The 19763-nt window shown below is 40.0% G+C and overlaps 6 non-coding genes across 6 annotated transcripts; all 6 read right to left on the bottom strand.

The window, feature by feature from the left end:
- Nucleotides 1–770: 770 nt before the first annotated feature.
- trnav-cac (transfer RNA valine (anticodon CAC)) lies at nucleotides 771–843 on the bottom strand. Its single transcript has one exon. It is a non-coding gene; the product is annotated as a tRNA-Val (tRNA).
- Nucleotides 844–1436: 593 nt separating this feature from the next.
- trnav-aac (transfer RNA valine (anticodon AAC)) lies at nucleotides 1437–1509 on the bottom strand. Its single transcript has one exon. It is a non-coding gene; the product is annotated as a tRNA-Val (tRNA).
- A 1794-nt stretch (nucleotides 1510–3303) lies between these two features.
- trnav-aac (transfer RNA valine (anticodon AAC)) lies at nucleotides 3304–3376 on the bottom strand. Its single transcript has one exon. It is a non-coding gene; the product is annotated as a tRNA-Val (tRNA).
- Nucleotides 3377–3985: 609 nt separating this feature from the next.
- trnad-guc (transfer RNA aspartic acid (anticodon GUC)) lies at nucleotides 3986–4057 on the bottom strand. The gene has a single exon. It is a non-coding gene; the product is annotated as a tRNA-Asp (tRNA).
- A 363-nt stretch (nucleotides 4058–4420) lies between these two features.
- Nucleotides 4421–4493, bottom strand: trnav-cac (transfer RNA valine (anticodon CAC)). The gene has a single exon. It is a non-coding gene; the product is annotated as a tRNA-Val (tRNA).
- Nucleotides 4494–5081: 588 nt separating this feature from the next.
- trnav-aac (transfer RNA valine (anticodon AAC)) lies at nucleotides 5082–5154 on the bottom strand. Its single transcript has one exon. It is a non-coding gene; the product is annotated as a tRNA-Val (tRNA).
- Between the last annotated feature and the right edge of the window lie 14609 nt (nucleotides 5155–19763).

Raw genomic sequence — 19763 nt, 5'->3', positions numbered from 1 at the left:
TTTTGCCTCGGTGACAGTGACCTGAATGTGACAGCTGGTTATCAATTATGCCTCTCATGCAAATGGTAGGTTGGTTTGAAAGCTGGTGGAAATAGTGTTGTTTTTTCTCTGCCATAAGGTGAAACTTTGGTGACATTTAGTAAAGTAAACAAGATGAGCAAGTTTGTATTTATTTTTCAACATGCGTTCATTTCTGTTGTTACAGGAGAAGGTGGCAGTCTCTCCAAGGCAAAGCGTCTGTTGGACAGCAACAGCATGCTGAATGCTGTTGCATTACCTGAGCTTTGCTTTGCGGTGAAGATTCAGCTGTTTAGCAGAAAACAAAGAAACTCTCCCCGTCGGGGAATCGAACCCTGGTCTTCCGCGTGACAGGCGGAGATACTGTGCACTATACTAACGAGGACTGCTGCAGCTCCTAACCAAGCCATGTCATCGGACCAATGGCGCTGCTCTGACATTTACCGCGATACACCCTTTATGTTGGAGGACAGGGACCCATCATTTGTTGCTTTGGCGCTGTAATCAAGAAATGTGGACTTTGAAAATTGGCAAAAGCTTTAAATAGGGAAGTTTGTGTTTACATGGGAGAGCTTTTTCAGCTGCAAACCCATAAGCTCTAGCGCCGACATCTACCCATTTTGGGGTGGTTTTTATTCAAGCTCGCAACGATGCTCTTTGCAAGCCAGCACGTCCAGTGGAGACATGGAGCTTACGAATCACAGTTGCTGTCTGAGTTCCCTTTGTTTGAGAAAACCACAGAAGCAGAAAGTTGTTTCCGCCCGGTTTCGAACCAGGGACCTTTCGCGTGTGAGGCGAACGTGATAACCACTACACTACGGAAACTGTCCTGATGCAGCCATACTATGCCTGAGGCGGGAAAATGGACCAATGTACACTTGGCCCCATATGCATTCTCGTTGGAGAAGCTAAACCCCAATGACTTGAACGTGCTACAAAGGGCCCTTGGATACAACACAAGTGAGATTCAAAGCTGGACGTAGTCACAGATGGAGGAGCAAGAGGCATCCACTGGCAATATTCCTTGAGGGACGGTGGTCATAAGCTTTTTCCACATCCAACCCCAAAGCTTCTTTGCAACAGTAAAGAGGTGGCGTTCTGTTCCTCAACCAGCGGGATATCCGTAATGTTGCTGCTGAATTGGGGGCTCCTATTTTGGCTGGAGTCTCCTTTGAGGGCCCCTGGAATGAGCTTGGCTTGAGCTCGAGGCATGACAGTCTGAACAGTGATAACTTAACATCCTAATTTTTCCTAAGAGGGCAGCCACCACGCGCAAAACAACACTCACTGTCGCCAACATTTACACAAACAGAGTGTGTGTTGCCTTTACACAACCTATCAAATGGAGACACACCGGTTGAAGGTCAAAGTCACTGTCTATCTTCACTTTGTTTGAGGAAGCTGGGACTGCACAAAGTTGTTTCCGCCCAGTTTCGAACTGGGGACCTTTCGCGTGTTGGGCGAACGTGATAACCACTACACTACGGAAACTGCTGCGGAAAGCTCTGTATGTCCTTGAGGCGGGGAAATGCACCAGTGTGCACTGAGCCCCATAAGCATTTTCACCAGAGAAGCCAAACCGAATAATTGGAATGTGGACTTCCGCCCAAGCTGGTCATATCTGCTGTAACTCTTCAAAATCAGTTGTTTTTGTGCTGTCCCAGCAGTGGGAAAATTGGACAAATTTTTGAAGAAAAAAAGGCTGATTCCTTTCATTTGGGTGGCGTGAAAACTTTTTCACCCAGGAGCCAATGGGATTACAGTCGTAGCTGACAACCCCTGGTAGTTTTGCTTTGGTGACAGTGACCTGAATGTGACAGCTGGTTATCAATTGTGCCTCTCATGCAAATGGTAGGTTGGTTGGAAAGCTGGTAGATGTAGTGTTGGTTCTTCTCTGCCATAAGGTCAAACTTTGGTGACATTTAGTAAAGTAAACAAGATGAGCAAGTTTGTATTTATTTTTCAACATGGGTTCATTTCTGTTGTTACAGGGGAAGGTGGCAGTCTCTCCAAGGCAAAGCGTCTGTTGGACAGCAACAGCATGCTGAATGCTGTTGCATTACCTGAGCTTTGCTTTGCGGTGAAGATTCAGCTGTTTAGCAGAAAGCAAAGAACCTCTCCCCGTTGAGGAATCAAACCTTGGTCTTCCGCGTGACAGGCGGAGATACTGTCCACTATACTAACGAGGACTGCTGCAGCCCTCAACCATTTAGCGCGATACACCCTTTATGTTGGAGGACAGGGACCCATCATTTGTTGCTTTGGCGATGTAATCAAGAAATGTGGACTTTGAAAATTGGCAAAAGCCTTAAATGGGGAACTTTGTGTTTACATGGGAGAGCTTTTTCATCTGCAAACCCATAAGCTCTAGCGCCGACATCTACCCATTTTGGGTGGTTTTTATCCAAGCTCGCAACGATGCTCTTTGCAAGCCAGCACGTCCAGTGGAGACATGGAGCTTACGAATCACAGTCGCTGTCTGAGTTCCCTTTGTTTGAGAAAACCACAGAAGGAGAAACTTGTTTCTGCCCGGTTTCGATCTGTTGTAACAGTCTTTGCCGCTGTTTCTTTATTGGTTTATTCAAGCATTTAGTTATTTTGAATATTGATTTAATTTCATTTGATTTCTTTTGTATTGTTGTTTGTGTTCTATTTGAGATTTAGTTCTTTTTGTCTTGTTAAGAGTATTATTAAATTGAGTACCGTCTTATTGAGTTTGATTTCTTTTGTAGATTAATTGCCTGTTATATTATAGTTGAGAAGTTAGATTATTTTATTATTTATTTTATTACTTATTATTGTTTTGTGTGTGTGTATTGGTAAAGTGTGGCCATTTTATTGTGCTTTCTCTCCCTGTGGACAGGTGCTGTGGGCTCCGGGCGGCGACCCAATCCCTGGTAGCGGTTCTTCACGTTTTCAGTTTGTGTGTGTGCAGTGTCACGGGTGTTTTAGTTTCCCCCCCTCCCTCATTGGTTTCGGGCCGCCGAGGTAACCCAGCACTGTCCACTCCCCCTTCTCCTATGGCCCCGTGTATAACATTATGTGCTTTAGACAGCATTTATGGAACCTCATTTTAGTAATTATTGTTGAATAAAATTTGTATTATCAACATCGTCTTTGCCCTGTGGTGATACGAACTTGCGTAAGCTTTTAGTTTTTGGTTATAAATATTATTGTTATTTCCTGGGGTGCAATTGCCCAGGTGGCGTTGTTCGGCAACATAACTCACCCTATGACCGCCACTCTTGTCACACTTTGTTTGAGGAAGCTGGGACTGCACAAAGTTGTTTCCGCCCAGTTTCAAACTGGGGACCTTTCGCGTGTTAGGCGAACGTGATAACCACTACACTACGGAAACTGTGGCGAGATTCTCTGTCTGTCCTTGAGGCGGGGAAAAGCACCAGTGTGCACTGAGCCCCATAAGCATTTTCACCAGAGAAGCCAAATCCGAATAATTGGAATGTGGACTTCCGCCCAAGCTGGTCATATCTGCTGTAACTCTTCAAAATCAGTTGAGGTTGTGCTGTCCCAGCAGTGGGAAAATTGGACAAATTTTTGAAGAAAAAAAGGCTGATTCCTTTCATTTGGGTGGCGTGAAAACTTTTTCACCCAGGAGCCAATGGGATTACAGTCGTAGCTGACAACCCCTGGTAGTTTTGCTTTGGTGACAGTGACCTGAATGTGACAGGCGGTTATCAATTGTGCCTCTCATGCAAATGGTAGGTTGGTTGGAAAGCTGGTAGATGTAGTGTTGGTTCTTCTCTGCCATAAGGTCAAACTTTGCTGACATTTAGTAATGTAAACAAGATGAGCAAGTTTGTATTTATTTTTCAACATGGGTTCATTTCTGTCGTTACAGGGGAAGGTGGCAGTCTCTCCAAGGCAAAGCGTCTGTTGGATGCTGCTGCATTACCTGAGCTTTGCTTTGTGGTGAATATTCAGCTGTTTAGCAGAAAACAAAGACACTCTCCCCGTCGGGGAATCGAACCCCGGTCTTCCGCGTGACAGGCGGAGATACTGTCCACTATACTAACGAGGACTGCTCTTACCCTCACCCAAGCCATGGTCGGACCAATGTCGCTGCTCTGACATTTAGCGCGATACACCCTTTATGTTGGAGGACAGGGACCCATCATTTGTTGCTTTGGCGCTGTAATCAAGAAATGTGGACTTTGAAAATTGGCAAAAGCCTTAAATGGGGACTTTGTGTTTACATGGGAGAGCTTTTTCATCTGCAAACCCATAAGCTCTAGCGCCGACATCTACCCATTTTGGGTGGTTTTTATCCAAGCTCGCAACGATGCTCTTTGCAAGCCAGCACGTCCGGTGGAGACATGGAGCTTACGAATCACAGTCGCTGTCTGAGTTCCCTTTGCTTGAGAAAACCACAGAAGGAGAAACTTGTTTCCGCCCGGTTTCGATCTGGGGACCTTTCGCGTGTGAGGCGAACGTGATAACCACTACACTACGGAAACTGTGCTGATGCCACCATACTGCGCCTGAGGCGGGAAAATGGACCAATGTACACTTAGCCCCATATGCATTCTCGTTGGAGAAGCTAAACCCCAATGACTTGAATGTGCTACACAGGGCCCTTGGATACAACACAAGTGAGATTCAAAGCTGGACGTAGTCACAGATGGAGGAGCAAGAGGCATCCACTGGCAATATTCCTTGAGGGACGGTGGTCATAAGCTTTTTCCACATCCAACCCCAAAGCTTCCTTGCAACATTAAAGAGGTGGCGTTCTGTTCCTCAACCAGCGGGGAATCCGTAATGTTGCTGCTGAATTGGGGGCTCCTATTTTGGCTGGAGTCTCCTTTGAGGGCCCCTGGAATGAGCTTGGCTTGAGCTCGAGGCATGACAGTCTGAGCAGTGATAACTAACCATCCCTAATTTTTCCTAAGAGGGCAGCCACCACGCGCAAAACAACACTCACTGTCGCCAGCATTTACACAGAGTGTGTGTTGCCTTTACACAACCTATAAAATGGAGACACACAGGTTGAAGGTCAAAGTCACTGTCTATCTTCACTTTGTTAGGAAGCTGGGACTGCACAAAGTTGTTTCCGCCCAGTTTCGAACTGGGGACCTTTCGCGTGTTAGGCGAACGTGATAACCACTACACTACGGAAACTGCTGCGGGATGCTCTGTATGTTCTTGAGGCGGGGAAAGGTGGTTTCAAATTGTTGCTCTCATGCAAATGGTAGGTTGGTTTGAAAGCTGGTGGAAATAGTGTTGTTTTTTCTCTGCCATAAGGTCAAACTTTGGTGACATTTAGTAAAGTAAACAAGATGAGCAAGTTTGTATTTATTTTTCAACATGCGTTTATTTCTGTTGTTACAGGGGAAGGTGGCAGTCTCTCCAAGGCAAAACGTCTGTTGGATGCTGCTGGATTACCTGAGCTTTGCTTTGTGGTGAAGATTCAGCTGTTTAGCAGAAAACAAAGACACTCACCCCGTCAGGGAAGCGAACCCCAGTCTTCCGCGTGACAGGCGGATATACTGTCCACTATACTAACGAGGACTGCTGTTACCCTCACCCAAGCCATGGTCGCACCAATGGCGCTGCTCTGACATTTAGCGCGATACACCCTTTATGTTGGAGGACAGGGACCCATCATTTGTTGCTTTGGCGCTGTAATCAAGAACGCTCTAGCGCCGACATCTCCCCATTTCTGGTGGTTTTTATCCAAGCTCGCAACGATGCTCTTTGCAAGCCAGCACGTCCAGTGGAGACATGGAGCTTACGAATCACAGTCGCTGTCTGAGCTCCCTTTGTTTGAGAAAACCACAGAAGCAGAAACATGTTTCCGCCCGGTTTCGAACCAGTGATAACGACTACACTACAGAAAATGCAGTGTCTGCTGCGCCCCCTGACAGATGTCACTGCGACAGTACCACAACTCTGTAACAGACATTCAAAAAACTTAAAAAAAAAACAAAAAACAAAATGAAGGCTGAGTTTAAGTATTGCTGTGGTGCAACTAGTCAGTCCATAGTACTCGTGTAATAATATTATAATTACTATTGAGTTCTCATGGGTTGTAACATCAACAAATTGATAGGCATTGTGGCTCGTGTGATCACAACATAATATCTGGTTCACTCAGCTAATCATAATGACTTGAAATATATGAAAGAACACAGATATGTGAAATTGATGCTTGACCTACTTCCTGCTTTAAATACATTACAATACAATCGTTTATTCTTTTTTGAATGTGGACATCCTGCCTATTCTATCTATCTTTTTTAGATAACAGTTAAACTGGACGCACACAAGTTTGTTCTTCATTCTGTAATACAAGATTGAAATATTACTTTGCATCTATGCGAGTGTGTGTGTCCAAGGTAATAGCTCCAAGATGTTATACAGTGATTCTAATTGTTGCAAGCTGGAGCCGTTATTGGACTATTTGCATGATGAGTTTTGGCACTGCGATTTCCATTTCACGATGGTTGACTCTAACCCGAAGTGGCATTCTAATAAGAAACCTCCCCCATGTAAGTATTGAGCAACGTCAACCAAATATCTCACCATCAGTGTAAAGCCCCCTTCGAAAGAAATACCATCCTCTCTGAGAAAGATTTTAGAAGAAGAAGGTTTATATTTTAAAATGACATCAAACAATTTACTTTTAAAGTTTGGACATGATTGTTGTAAATACATGGGGAAAATTTCTGTTTAATGAAACTAAAATCAAACTTTACAGATGATTTTTAAAAGCATAAGCTATGACCATAAGCACATGTATATGAATTTTTTCCTAACCCATCTATTTTGACTCTTCTTTATGTAGTGTCTCATTACATTTGTAGGCCTCCACCAACCAGTCAAATTGCAGGGAATATGGTCACAATCTTATTTTCTGTTCCTGAGTTACAGCATTGTAAAATGGCCAGAAGTCTTTTGTAGAACATTATGATGTTACAGGTAAGTTGACCTTTGACCATTTGGATATATAATGTCATCACTTCATCATTTATCCTATTAAACATTTGTTTTACATTAATTATTTACATAATTAGTGTATGAATTTCTGATTTGTGGCAAAAAATGTATTTTGTGTGGATACAGTGATGTTGATCTTTGACCAGCAAAATCTACTTATTTCATCTTTTTGAGATATCACATTGAAGAGGCAAAAACACATTTTGTGAGGTCACCATGACCTTCATCCTTGACCTTGGTGTCCAAGTGAATGTTTGTACCAAATTTGAAGAAATTCCCTCAAGGCCTTATTGAGATAACATGTTCACAAGAATGGGACAGACAAGTATGTGTGTATCTCCTACTCCCAGTGTTAGAGAGCCTCATACTAAAATCCATGACATCATCTCCTATGCAAATTCATAAGCACCATGCTGACACCACCAAACTCACCCCCAGGGTCTTACATCCACAAAACATATTTACAAGCACACAACAAACCTGCAGCAGACCAAACACACCTAAACACTTAAATTCATACTATTATAGATTCAAATTCACAGAAACACATAAATAAACTGAGTCACAACACATGGAAACACAGGCATGCTGTTTGATTTGTTGTTCAGTGTGGCTACTTGACTTTGAGTACATGACAGTTGTTTGTATGCATGGGCACGCTGCTTTGCTAATCAGGACCGCTCACATCACAAGTGGAGCGCTCACATCACAAGTAGACTCTCTTTCTCTCATCTGTCATTGTAAAACAGGCTGGGCCACAACCACGCGCCTCTTTCACTGTGTAGGTTTCAACATTTTATGAGACTATCATTATGTCTGTGTCTGTCTCTTTCCAACATTAAAAACTGGACAGTAACAATGCTTATGTCTGCCTTCATAGCTATTTTACTATGTACTCAAGTTTCAATGCAAGAGTTTTGACAGCTAGAATTTTCATACTCAAACTATACAGACTAATTCTCTCTAAAAAAAACACCATTGTCCAACAGTAAATGTGACAAACTTCCAGTTTATTCAAATGCAATTCTCATTGTAATGCTCAGGGGAGCTGCACTTTCATGGCTGCTGCTATTAAATCAGAAGTAGCCTCCACTTTAATTTCCCTAATACATCCAATGAATAAAGAGTTTGAATTTTGAGTGGTTGGCCAAATAATGACAATAATTCACAAATTAATCTATAAAATATACATCACTGCAGTGTCAGATTTAAGAGTAAAACTTTCCTCACATATTAGCATAAGTGAAGATGACAAACAGTCTTTGCTTTGGCACACAGCATCCCATTAAATAGGAATTCATCAAGGATGGAGTAAATTAGTATTCAGCCTTCCCATCAAAAGTATGATAGTGTAGAATAGCTTCACAAACTTTTGTTCAGAGACAGATGTGGTGCAGTGCTCAAAATGAATTTATCACCTGCAGTTTCTACTTGCCTTCTGAAATGACTGAACTGACATGAAGATGACCCCTGTGGTTCAAACGTTTCTTTGTTAAAGTTTATGTTTCTTTTTCCACACTATGAAATGTTCAAAAAATTATAGGAGAGTTAGGAAAGGGATCACAAACACCAGACAACTAAATCTCCAGCCAAAGTTACATGGTAGCTTCAAATATGGATTTTACATCACTTTGGTGTCAATCAAAAATCAACCAAGTACACTTCTATACAATAAATAGGATTCAAGAGAGGGAGGAAACTAGAGTTCAAAAGTCAGAGATGGTTTCTACCCAACAAACATGTCTATTTTTTTTTTTTACCACTACTTTCCCTGGCTCACAATTATTATCACTATTATTGTTTAAATAAACATGAAGTCCGCAAATTGTCAGAAAATTTGGGTCTTTGAATATCTTAAGTTTTATGCTGTTCTCAACGTCCAATTATATAAAAATTAGAAAAGCAGCGAACCCTCACTTTTTAGAGTCTAAAACCAAGAAATATTATGCATTTTTTGCCTGATAACTTACCTAAAAGACTAATCGATCAATCAACCAATTATTTCAGGACTCAAGCTCAGTCAGTTGCTGGTAAAAATATTAAATTAAAATTGTCAAAATATAAAGTCCTGAAAGACGTGTGCACCAAATGTGTAAAGTCTAATGTTTTAGTGGGTAAAAAGTAAAGTTTTAAAACAACTTGATATAACTCTGTTTATAATGCCATTGTAAATAACAATGGCATTATAACTCAACATTTACACAGAAATTAAAGACATATTACAGCATTTGAGCTTGAATAAATTTGTGTTGCTGTATGCCATAGTTGAGACAGACATCAAACAGATAAACAGCATTTTTATAACTGTCAGCAGATAGAGACAGTTGTGTATTGATTTTTTTTAGTCGAGTGCAATTAATCATTCATCTTTGTCATATTGACTTTCAAAGTGCCTCATATGGGGATGATTAAAACTTCTTTTACACCTGATGCAGTCAAATCAGAGGAAGGTTACATGAGCTGCAAAAAATTTTCAAAAGAACTATTGATTCTTCTGAGCATATTTTGTGCATTGTGTATTATGTGTATTGTGTGTATTTAACAGGATATTATTTGTGCCATACACAGACACAAGATTTCAATACACCATACTAAAGTTTGTCTCTTTTGTCTTGCAGAAATTTGTATTTATTAAAAAGGCCAGAAAAAACCCTTCATCCCATTTTCATCTTATATCTTTGTTTACAACATGTGCAGTGCCATATTGATTTTGTTGTGTGTGGTTATCATCAATGAAAAGTTCAACAGTGTTAAATGTGATTTATGGTCCAACCTGTGCCACTAATGACTCTTACCCATCATGCTGCTCAACATTTTTACAGGAAACCATTATAGTAATAATCACAGGAAGCAGCAGGTAGTGTGTGTAAACTGGTGTGTGTGTGTGTGTGCTAGACACAAGTGTTTGTTACTATCGGGGATTGGGTCTGTTCTTGTCAGTAAAGCAGTACTGGGATTATAGATGGAGCTCATTATTTACATGTACATCTAAAGGGCAAAGATACAGCATTTTTCCTGTTTTGTGATTAAGAGTGATTAATTAGTTACTATCTGTGTACGTGTGTGTGCATGTCTGTGTCTATCTGTGTGTATACTGTTTATTCTGCACAATTAGAGTCAGGTTGATAAGAGGCTCCTGGATATATTTACTGACCAACAGAAGAGATATTGATTGTTATTTGGTTATTCCCAGGCTATAGGCTTCTGATGTAGAAAAAATTCACTCAGAGCTCTTCAGCATTTAGAGTCCAAGTGATCCACAGCTGCTGATGATATCAAATTCTACTCTTCCTAGTTTGTATTAGATCAGATTGCAGGCTGGAAATTGAAGCAGGTGGCAAAAACATTAATAATTTTTAGTTTGAGAAAAAGCGACATATGGTAATCAAACACGTTGAAATTTTGTGACTGGTGACACAGAGACTGTTATTTAGTCAAATAAATTTCTGATGCTTGAGAATTTAGGAAATGGCATTGAACTAAACATATGATGTTAGCAGAGGTTATCTTTACTCCAATTCATTAAAATAATTCATTTTCAAACAGATAAATGTAAATGAATTCTCCCATGGTTTTCACAGTCAACATTTCAGCTTCAGCAGATTTGTTGCTATGCTGATCCTACATGTTGATTTTCTGCTTCATTATGTAAATCCATACTTTTCTACGTTAGTTTCTTTTGTATTTTTTAGTCTCATAGCATAAATTTGAAAGAAGAGATCCAGCACAGTTAAGGCTACTTTCACTGGCATGGACTATTTGCTTCTATCTCTATCACTTCTTTTCATGTACTGAAGTTAACATGCTAAGCAGCTAGACCTATCACTGTAGCATCCAGGCTGCCCTCAAGAAGTAGCGCCTCTCAGTAGGCGTATCATAACCTCTTGTCTTGTAAATGCCAGTATGGCTGAAGCTATTGCCAAGACTGAAATAAATAGATCTTAATGCTAACATTGGAAATGTAGCAATAGCAAAACATAATAGTTCCTTTAGGCCTCAGTTAAAAATATTAAAACATGTCTTCAGTAGGTTATCATATAATGAAATTTAAAGAACAGAGTTATGCTGCTCTTGGTTTAAATCAGTAAGCTAATTTAAATAGACATGTCCACTGAGGAAAACTTAACACCACTTTTTGGTTGCTTTTACACATGTCTGACTCTAAGTGCTTTATTTCTATCATCTTATGACATTGCTGTCAAGAGAGCAGCTATATGATGGATTCATGGACTGACCCATAGATGAAGGTGGAAATAAAAGATGGAAGCATGAACAAATGGCTGGACGGATGTTGATGACAACACTACAGATTTGTTCCACACAGTTGCATTAGAAGAATAATTCTGCAGCTTAATATCACTGGCTGAAATCTTTGCTCAAGGGTAAAGACTTTTCAGCTTAAAATTTACAACAGTTCAACAGTTGAAGATAAACCAAAAGCTTATTTAAAAGTGCACAATCTGCAAACATTCAGAACAGGAAAGAACATGTATTGAAGAATGCTGGACAGAGGATAGGTTTCATTGAAGGTCAGACTTAGCAACATTAAGTTTAAGTGTTTTCCTGTCAGGAACCAACAATGCTGTGATGAATCAATTTTAATGGATAGAACTCTTAATGATTTCTGTGAGGATACCACCACAGTCAGACAGTCAGGACATTTGTAATGGTGAATCATAATATGTCATGGAAGATTGCAGCTGGTAAGAGCAGAACGTCCTGCTTAACATGAAGGAGCGACGACTAATGTCCTTGTTTTTGACGGCCTCTGTTTAGGGGAAATAGCACACTCACTGTTTAGAGTGAGTTTGATTGGGTTTAGGGTTATAACTCACCCTTGTTTACCAGTGTGTGGATTTCCAGATTTTTCTCCAAGCTTCTCTTTAGAAGTTAAGTTGAATGTATGGCAGCTATAAGGCTCAGTATCAGTGTCATGTATTTCATAAACATATTGGTTTTTATACTTTGTGCTGTTGTAATAAATGTTGCTTTTGTCAGCTGGACTTGGATGTTGATGGCACCATTGGATGTATTGCCACAAAATTGTGTACAGACATTAATGGTGCTCAGACAATGGATCCTAATGACTTTGGTGATCCCCTGATTGTACCTCTACTACCACCATGAGGTTGACATTTGTGGTTTTGAGTGAAATCTCTCTATTGAATGGATTACTATTTGGACATTCATATTAACTTTGGTGGTCATCTGACATTTAACCTTGAAGCATCATTGATGCTGCTAGTTTTGTCGGTTACTGTGGTTTATCACCTTCACAGCCTTTGACATTCCCATCATCCTCTGCTGTAATTTGTGCTTAGTGTAATGTTAGTATGCTAACAACCTATTGTAAAGACAACATGTAAGCATGTAGCATCAGCATGTAAGGCTTGTCACTGAGCATGCTGATGTTTGCACTTAGCTCAGTGCAGTCTCACGGTGCCTACAAGAGCTCATGTGTTCTGTCTTGTTCCCTTGTTGATGCCTACTGTCTCACTGTTAATAATTTTGTAATGAGCTTGTTAATAGAGCCCTACCCTAAAACATGACTTTTCTTGGCATTAAAAAAAACATTAGATGCTTGGGGCATCTTGTGTTGTTTAAGTGACTACTGTACTGGACAGATTTTTGACTGTACCCACAGGAACAATTTTAATTTATGTCCATGTATTGTCTGTAATGAGTTGTGCTTCTACCCTCAGCTTATTGATTCGCTACACAGCATATACACTCTGCCTGCAGGCGACTAATAAACTCTACTGCTATATATTTCTCCCCAAATTTTGCAACTCTTATTGTATTCTAGCCTCCAATAACCGTGACTGCACTGAGTCTGCTCTTTTTTTTGCCTCTGCCGCCCACTATTCATCTCCTCTAATTCCAGTTATCAGCTAATTGGTAACAAATTATGAATGAAACAACAGTCTGACCCAAAATATCAGAGACTGTTGCATTTCTGTTCCACAAGGATAATTCTCAGACGTGCTGTTTGAAAGATTGTTAGCCAAACTGAAAGACAGACAAGGTCAACGCGCAACCGTGTTTGTGTCTTTTAAATAAGTGTCACTGTCAGAGTGTCAGATGAGTGTTTTTCTGTTCTGTTTTCTCTGTTCTTAATGAAAGACAAGTGACTCTACAGAGTGACTCAGATCCAATTAAACCTCTCATCCTCTCTCTCTCTCTCTTCCTTTCTTCCTTGAGCCGCCTCAGTCATCCATCTCACCAATCACAACCTGAGGCTGTGTGCTTCAAGTCCTGTGGATTACGACCAGCCTCCCTCTCTCTGGCCCTTCACAAATGTGTGGAAAATAGAAGACCTTGAACAATGAAATACCATTACAGTCCATTAGAGGTGTGATTAATTTACCCTTTAGTTAACAGTGGGAATAGGGGGTCAATGAAATTTACCAGCTGAATATTTGATGCCCACATGTCTGAAGATCAAACCCGCTCAGTAGTGATAGAAATATGCTGTTTTGTTCCAGTGAACATGAGCAAGTCACTGTCAATTTGAGTCCAGGCCATTTAATATTTTTTTTTACCCTCTGTTCTATGTTGTTGTTGTTTATTTATTTTTCTTATAATGAACAAATAGTTTCAGAGGTGTGAAAGGTTTTTAGGAGACAGCTTATTCACAAGCATGATTCAGCAATGTGATCACATGATGTGATGTTAACAAATCACTGGTGGGCAATTTACAAAAGTTATCTAAAATAGCCATTAACACTATGAGAGTTGATCCTGCCTTGTCAGACATTTCCTGAAGGAACAGATGTTAAAACTGTTTTATTGGGAGCTTTTAAACTTGCTGGTATGTCAATGGAGCAAGCCTATTGATGTGCAGTGAATGATGGATCCAACTTGCTGTGTTTGTTCACAGTATTCCTATTTTTTTCTATTGCCGTTTTTGTGAAAATGATCAAATTGCCCCTCTGATCCAAAAAGTTGAACTATTTATTTAAATGTAAACAACTACTGCATGTCCTCATGCTGTAATTAAACTTTATACACTTTATACTGTTGGTCAGTAAACTTTTAACACACAAAATATAGTAATATTGTGATGGCACAGATGCTGACAGCAAAATTAGAGGGTAAATGCTGAATGAACAACCATGGCCCACCTAAAAAGAAACAGACTGATCATGAGAGGGTAGGATCATTGACGAATATTCGTGCTGCTCATCCAGCTGCTCTCTATCAAATTACATAGAGAACAGGGTGACAATAGGTTGTTGATCCAGTGATTCACCTGCAGTGGTTGTCTGCATTATGATGACCGATTACCAAACCCACACTAATGACAACACTGTTTGATCTGTGTGTGTGTGTGTGTGTGTGTGTGTGTGTGTGTGTGTATAAAATAAATGTATGACTAAGTGCACCGTGTCTACAGCACTTGTGTGCTTAAGCATATCTCATCCTCGTGGTGATACAAAGGTCATCAAAGTGTGTGTGTGTTTGTGTGTGTGTGTTTGCAGTATTCTAAATGTAAGGCCACTCAAGAAGAGGTAATACTGTCCATCAACACTGTGTCAGTGTTATATAAGACTGATGGGAAAGGATAGTAAATACTGGAGTGGATGGCTCTGTGAATGTGTATAGTATATACATATATATATGCAGAGGTTGTTGGGTGTTCCTCATTTTTATGGCAGTACAAATACCCCTGTGTAAGCATGTGTTTATGTGTATGTGTATGTGTGTGTTTGTGTGTCTAAACCACAGCGGTACTGTGAAAGTATCAAGTCACTTCTATATTTCTCCTGTGTCATTCAGTTTTACAGGCAGACTTTACATTATATACATCATTGTGGCACATATGAACCCACTGCTTCTCAATCACTGGCTGGAGACATAAGAATACAACTGGATTTATCAATAATAATTCTCTGTTTAATTCCACTTGTATCTTGTTTTGGTTTTATTTTAGTTTTTCATATTTTCTCTTGTGGGGAGAGCTGATCAGTTGTGTAATGACCTTTTTTACCAACTTCATTGCCGTACAGCCAGACAGCAGAGATATGTGCAGAGCAGAATTTCAATATGCTTAAAAAAAACACTAAAAGTACTACTTTAAGCAACCACAGAAGTCTTTTTGTTGTTGTGTGTTTCATATACTATCCAATCATATATAACAACATGACTGATCTCACCCCTAGGTTGTCTACTGACATTCTATCTGCATGACACAGACACGGAGCAATATCTTGCTGCTATTTCATGGCCTACTCCCTCCAACACTATAGCCACCTCTTTAATGAGCATTTAGATTTACACTTGCCAGTCAGGGCCACCAACTGCATGTATCCTGATAAAGTCATAACCACATGTATATGAATTATATGAGTGTTTCTTTCAACATCTTCAAATGAAGTGCATTCAGTTGGGTTGTAAACTCCTTTGCATGGGAAAAGCCTCAGAAAAGCTGAATTTACACACATATATTATTGTTGAAATAAAACATAGGCTACATTGATGTGAATGTGCCATATGAACTATGACCAGCGCTAAATAAAAGCAAACAAGATTCCTATTAAAACTGTGCTCCTCAACAAAATTGGTCTTATGACCATGATTTAGGGGCATCACCTTACGTGTCTAACAAAGTGCAGCAATAACACTGTACCAATGCCTCTCCAAGCACATGGCAATATCACATGGATACCCCCCCCCACCACCACCACCACCACCACCACCCCAGCTGCTCTCTAAGGTGTCATGCTTTCATTTCCCCTTTTCAGTCCATCTTTTGAATGGTGTGTCTGTGTCACTTCTTTATTGGTGCCATGCTGCCTGGAGGAAAACACACAAACACACACACACACACACACACACACACACACACACACACACACACACACACACACACAGAGATGCACACACACACACAGAGATGCACACATAGATCCAGGTACAGATCCAGAAGCACCCACACACAATGACACCTCACACACCCTGTGGGACACAAACAATATAGTCAGTTGTGGTTAATCACAGGATGGACTGTTTTCTCCTGAGTTGCTCTCTCCTGAACCTTTTTGTGGTTGTTAGGACTCATATTGATTTCACACCTATAGAGAGCAATAAGGACAGATAGACTGCTGTGAGTAACAGAGATAGTGTGTGTGAGTCAGTGATCTGTCCTGGCTGTTATTTCATTATCCATGTGATGACGGATCACATACTGACCAGCCTACAGAGACCAATCTATACAGTGGTGTTGCTACCAGGCTGCCTGAAGTAATCACTTTATCATATAAAATTTACTTTGGTTTATTTATTTACACAAGTAATAAAAAAAGACAGGGACAAAAAGAGAGAGATAGAGAGAGAGATTGTGCTGCTGAGATTAGAAAACCCAAAAATGCTTTTAAGGAGACCTCAAATCACATCACAATTTATCTATTCAAAAAATATAGTAGAACAGCAAACAAAGGAAAACAGAAACGTCATATATTACATAACAAGCATACTCTACAATTGCTTCAAAAGACACCAGGTTAAATTAGGCCACAAGATACAAAATTCAAGCAGTCTATCTCAACACGTAAGCCTGAAGTCAAAGTTTGTGAGCGAGGAGGATTCTGTCGCAATGTAATGGCTTTTATTCCATAGCTGTGCTACACCCTTAGAGAGTTACTTCTAATTAAGGTACAAAAAGATTATTTAAACTAACTTGTTTTAGTAGTTAATATGATGACGTTAGATCCATTAACATTTAATGAAATGTTTTCAGTATTATAATCCACAGTGTCGAAAGCTTACTGCATACCGGAGTTCATACATAATACTTTGATCTAGAAGGTTCTTCTCGTACACCAACAAAGTAATTGAAAAACATGAAAGGCGTTAATTGCTAAATGATCTCTCATCCCTAGGTTTAAAAAGAGTGGCTACTTTTGCAATTTTGGGATCAGTGGAAATATTTCCATTTCAAAATTATCTTGTGAATACACAAGCTAAAAAGATGTCACAATACTAGAAATTTGGTAACAATACCAATGAAATTCCATGATTCTCATACCAAATTCAATACCACAACAAAAAACACACACGTTTGTGCGTGCCCACACACATGCACACACCTCCATATAGTCATAGTGTGCAAGCAGTAGACTAACATGGTGATAGACAACAGTGTGAAAATATAAGAAGTCAGTGTTATATTCTGACAGAGTGAATGGTGATGACGAGCTGACTAATGTTGTGAGCCCAGCTCACGTTAGGAGCTGTCGCTATGTTAGCCTGCAAGTCTCCTTGCTCTGACAAAGAAGTGAAGTTTTCTGCTGAGGAGGACAGTTCTATACCAAAGTAATCCCTCCTTTGTAGCCCTGCACATCTCTGACAGGTGTTGTGCAAGGGAAACAGCCTCAGGCTTCAGGGATGCCCTGTGGCAGGTTACAATGTTACCACTGCAGCTGAAAATCCTTTTAGAGGCAGGAACTTATGGCTGGTAAATAAACATACTTCTACTTAAACATACTTCATATACTTCTTGCCTCCAAGACAGCTTTGTATTTCAATGCATCCATCTTTTCACCTGAGACGTATTTGGCTCTGAACCGTGGATCCACAAGTGAGTCCATGTCCAACAGTCCACTAGTGGCTGAGTCAGCCTGCCTGGCATTGAGGTAATATTCAGATAATCCACAGTCCTGGTCCCGATAGCTCGTTATCACCCTCTTCGTGTGCCAAGAGATTTGCATTGAAAAGGTATAGCTCATGCCTGATATATGAGAGGGGCATACTTCTCACCTGACAGAGCATCGGTGAAGTCCTGAAGGAGTTTTAGATGTCCTTCTTTGTAGGGACAAGAGTACTGCAAATTTTACATTTTACTCAGCATGATAGGCCTGGCATCCATTTTTTTTCCCAAATCAATTCCTTCAGCATTGCACTTACTAACCACTTCAACAACATTTCTCTTATTGTTGGTTGTTATAGCAACCAGTCTCTTTTTGTTGAACTTCCAGTTTGAAAGGGCATCCTGCAGGGCTTTGGGGAAAACAGCTGGTTCATCCCAGTCTTCAATGAAATGTACTGTCAACCTCATATATGGCTGCATGTTTTGCTTGACCACATATCGGTTGTCAGTGCGTAATGAGTCACTTTGTGAGCGGGTCAATAAGGTTGTGTCTGACCTCAGTGTACATTTCTGGCAGTGCTTCTCTTGTAAAGTAGTTGTGACTGGGCTAACTGGTATCTTGGGTCATTGAGTTTTAGCAGTTTTTAAAGCCTTCATGTTCCACTGTTGCAACAGGGACCATATCTTTAGCGGTGTAGTAGGCACCACCTTAGTTATGTTGTGCCACTTGGCACCTTCGTCTTGCATGTGTATGCAGTAACACAGCAGTGAGTTAAGCTTGCTAAGTGCTTTGTTTCAGGGCAGAATACTTTTTGGGCTGCAAAGGCTTCACAGCTGGAATGGCAGCAGCAGTACCAAGTTTAACAACACTCTTCTTACTGTAGCTGATGGCACTGTCTTTCTTCTTTTCATTTTTTTTTTCTTTTGAATCTGAATACATTCCAAATAACTGAACCATTGTTTTTCTTTTTACAAATCAGGTCTTCTTTAGCTGTGGCGACCAATGCTGTGTTGCAGAAGTGAGTGAAGCCAGGGTTGTGAGAGGCGAGATGCAAACACTGACACAACTTTATGGAAGAAACAGGTAATGTAATTGCAATCCTGAGTTATGTGATCAGCACAGCTTTGGTTGCTAGTGACTGCTTCTATTTTTATTAGCTTTTATTAATATAGTTCATGGATAGGTCAATAGGAGATAGTAATTTTAAGAACACCTTCTGCACAAGGCAAACTACTAATTACTATTGGTTGAATTCAAACACGACATTACAGTTTGAATATTTGATTTTTTCCCACATCCGAAACAATGTTTGAATTTTGACTAAAGTGATATCATTATCATCACCATCACCATCACCATCATCATTGTATGGCAGCAGATGTGAAAAGGTCAGGGAGGTCAACTCTCATATTGTCGCTGAAGGTGAAACCTTAAATGTCAAATTCTCAGCTACTTATTTCCAGCTTTTCTATCTTCAGTTAAACAATAATGAGATCACTTAATGCTGTGTTCATATTTTCATTTTATCTTTTGTTTGGTTTCACACCTTTGTTGAAAGTTGAAATGTAGCTAATTTTCTTTGTAAATTCAAGCACTTCTACCAGTTTATTATTTACACATCACAAGATAATTTCAACAACTACAGCATATCAATTTAAGGCGTAAGTCACTTAGTTAAGAATACCTTTAAATGGCACACAGATGTGAAAATCTAAACTGTGAACTTCTTTTCATCTGTACACACAACATCTGTCCCATCAGCTGTTTTTAATAAACATGGCTTTTGATGCTGTTTGAAGCGGTAGCAGAGAGATACATCTCTCATTTTACGTAATAAGCACCTCTCTAATCACCTCAACAATACATTTTTGGTTAAATCAGGGGAACAATATAGGATATATTTAAACAACAGGTGAAAATGAATATGGACAGTTTTTAGCTGTTCATGCAAACATAACACTTGAAATACTTGTCACAAATACCTGCTTTCTTCATGGCCAGGTCTTTTCAATGCACTGCTGTGTTTTTTGCTTGCCTTTTTCCTCAATACGTGCTGGGATAAGCCCCAGTCCACCTATGACGCTGAAAAATAATAAGGCACAGAAAATGGGTTAATGTGGTGTAGGTTCAAAAGACTGGCCAGCATATTTTCCCTGAACCAATAGATTCACTTACATAGATAGATAGATAGATAGATAGATA

This window comes from Seriola lalandi, unplaced genomic scaffold (assembly GCF_002814215.2).
Source record: "Seriola lalandi dorsalis isolate HSWRI2012SDOR001 ecotype SW California unplaced genomic scaffold, Sedor1 jcf7180002054425, whole genome shotgun sequence".
Classification (NCBI taxonomy): Eukaryota; Metazoa; Chordata; class Actinopteri; order Carangiformes; family Carangidae; genus Seriola; species Seriola lalandi.
Note: the sequence above shows the minus strand (reverse complement) of the source record. Positions and strands in the feature narration are given on the sequence as shown.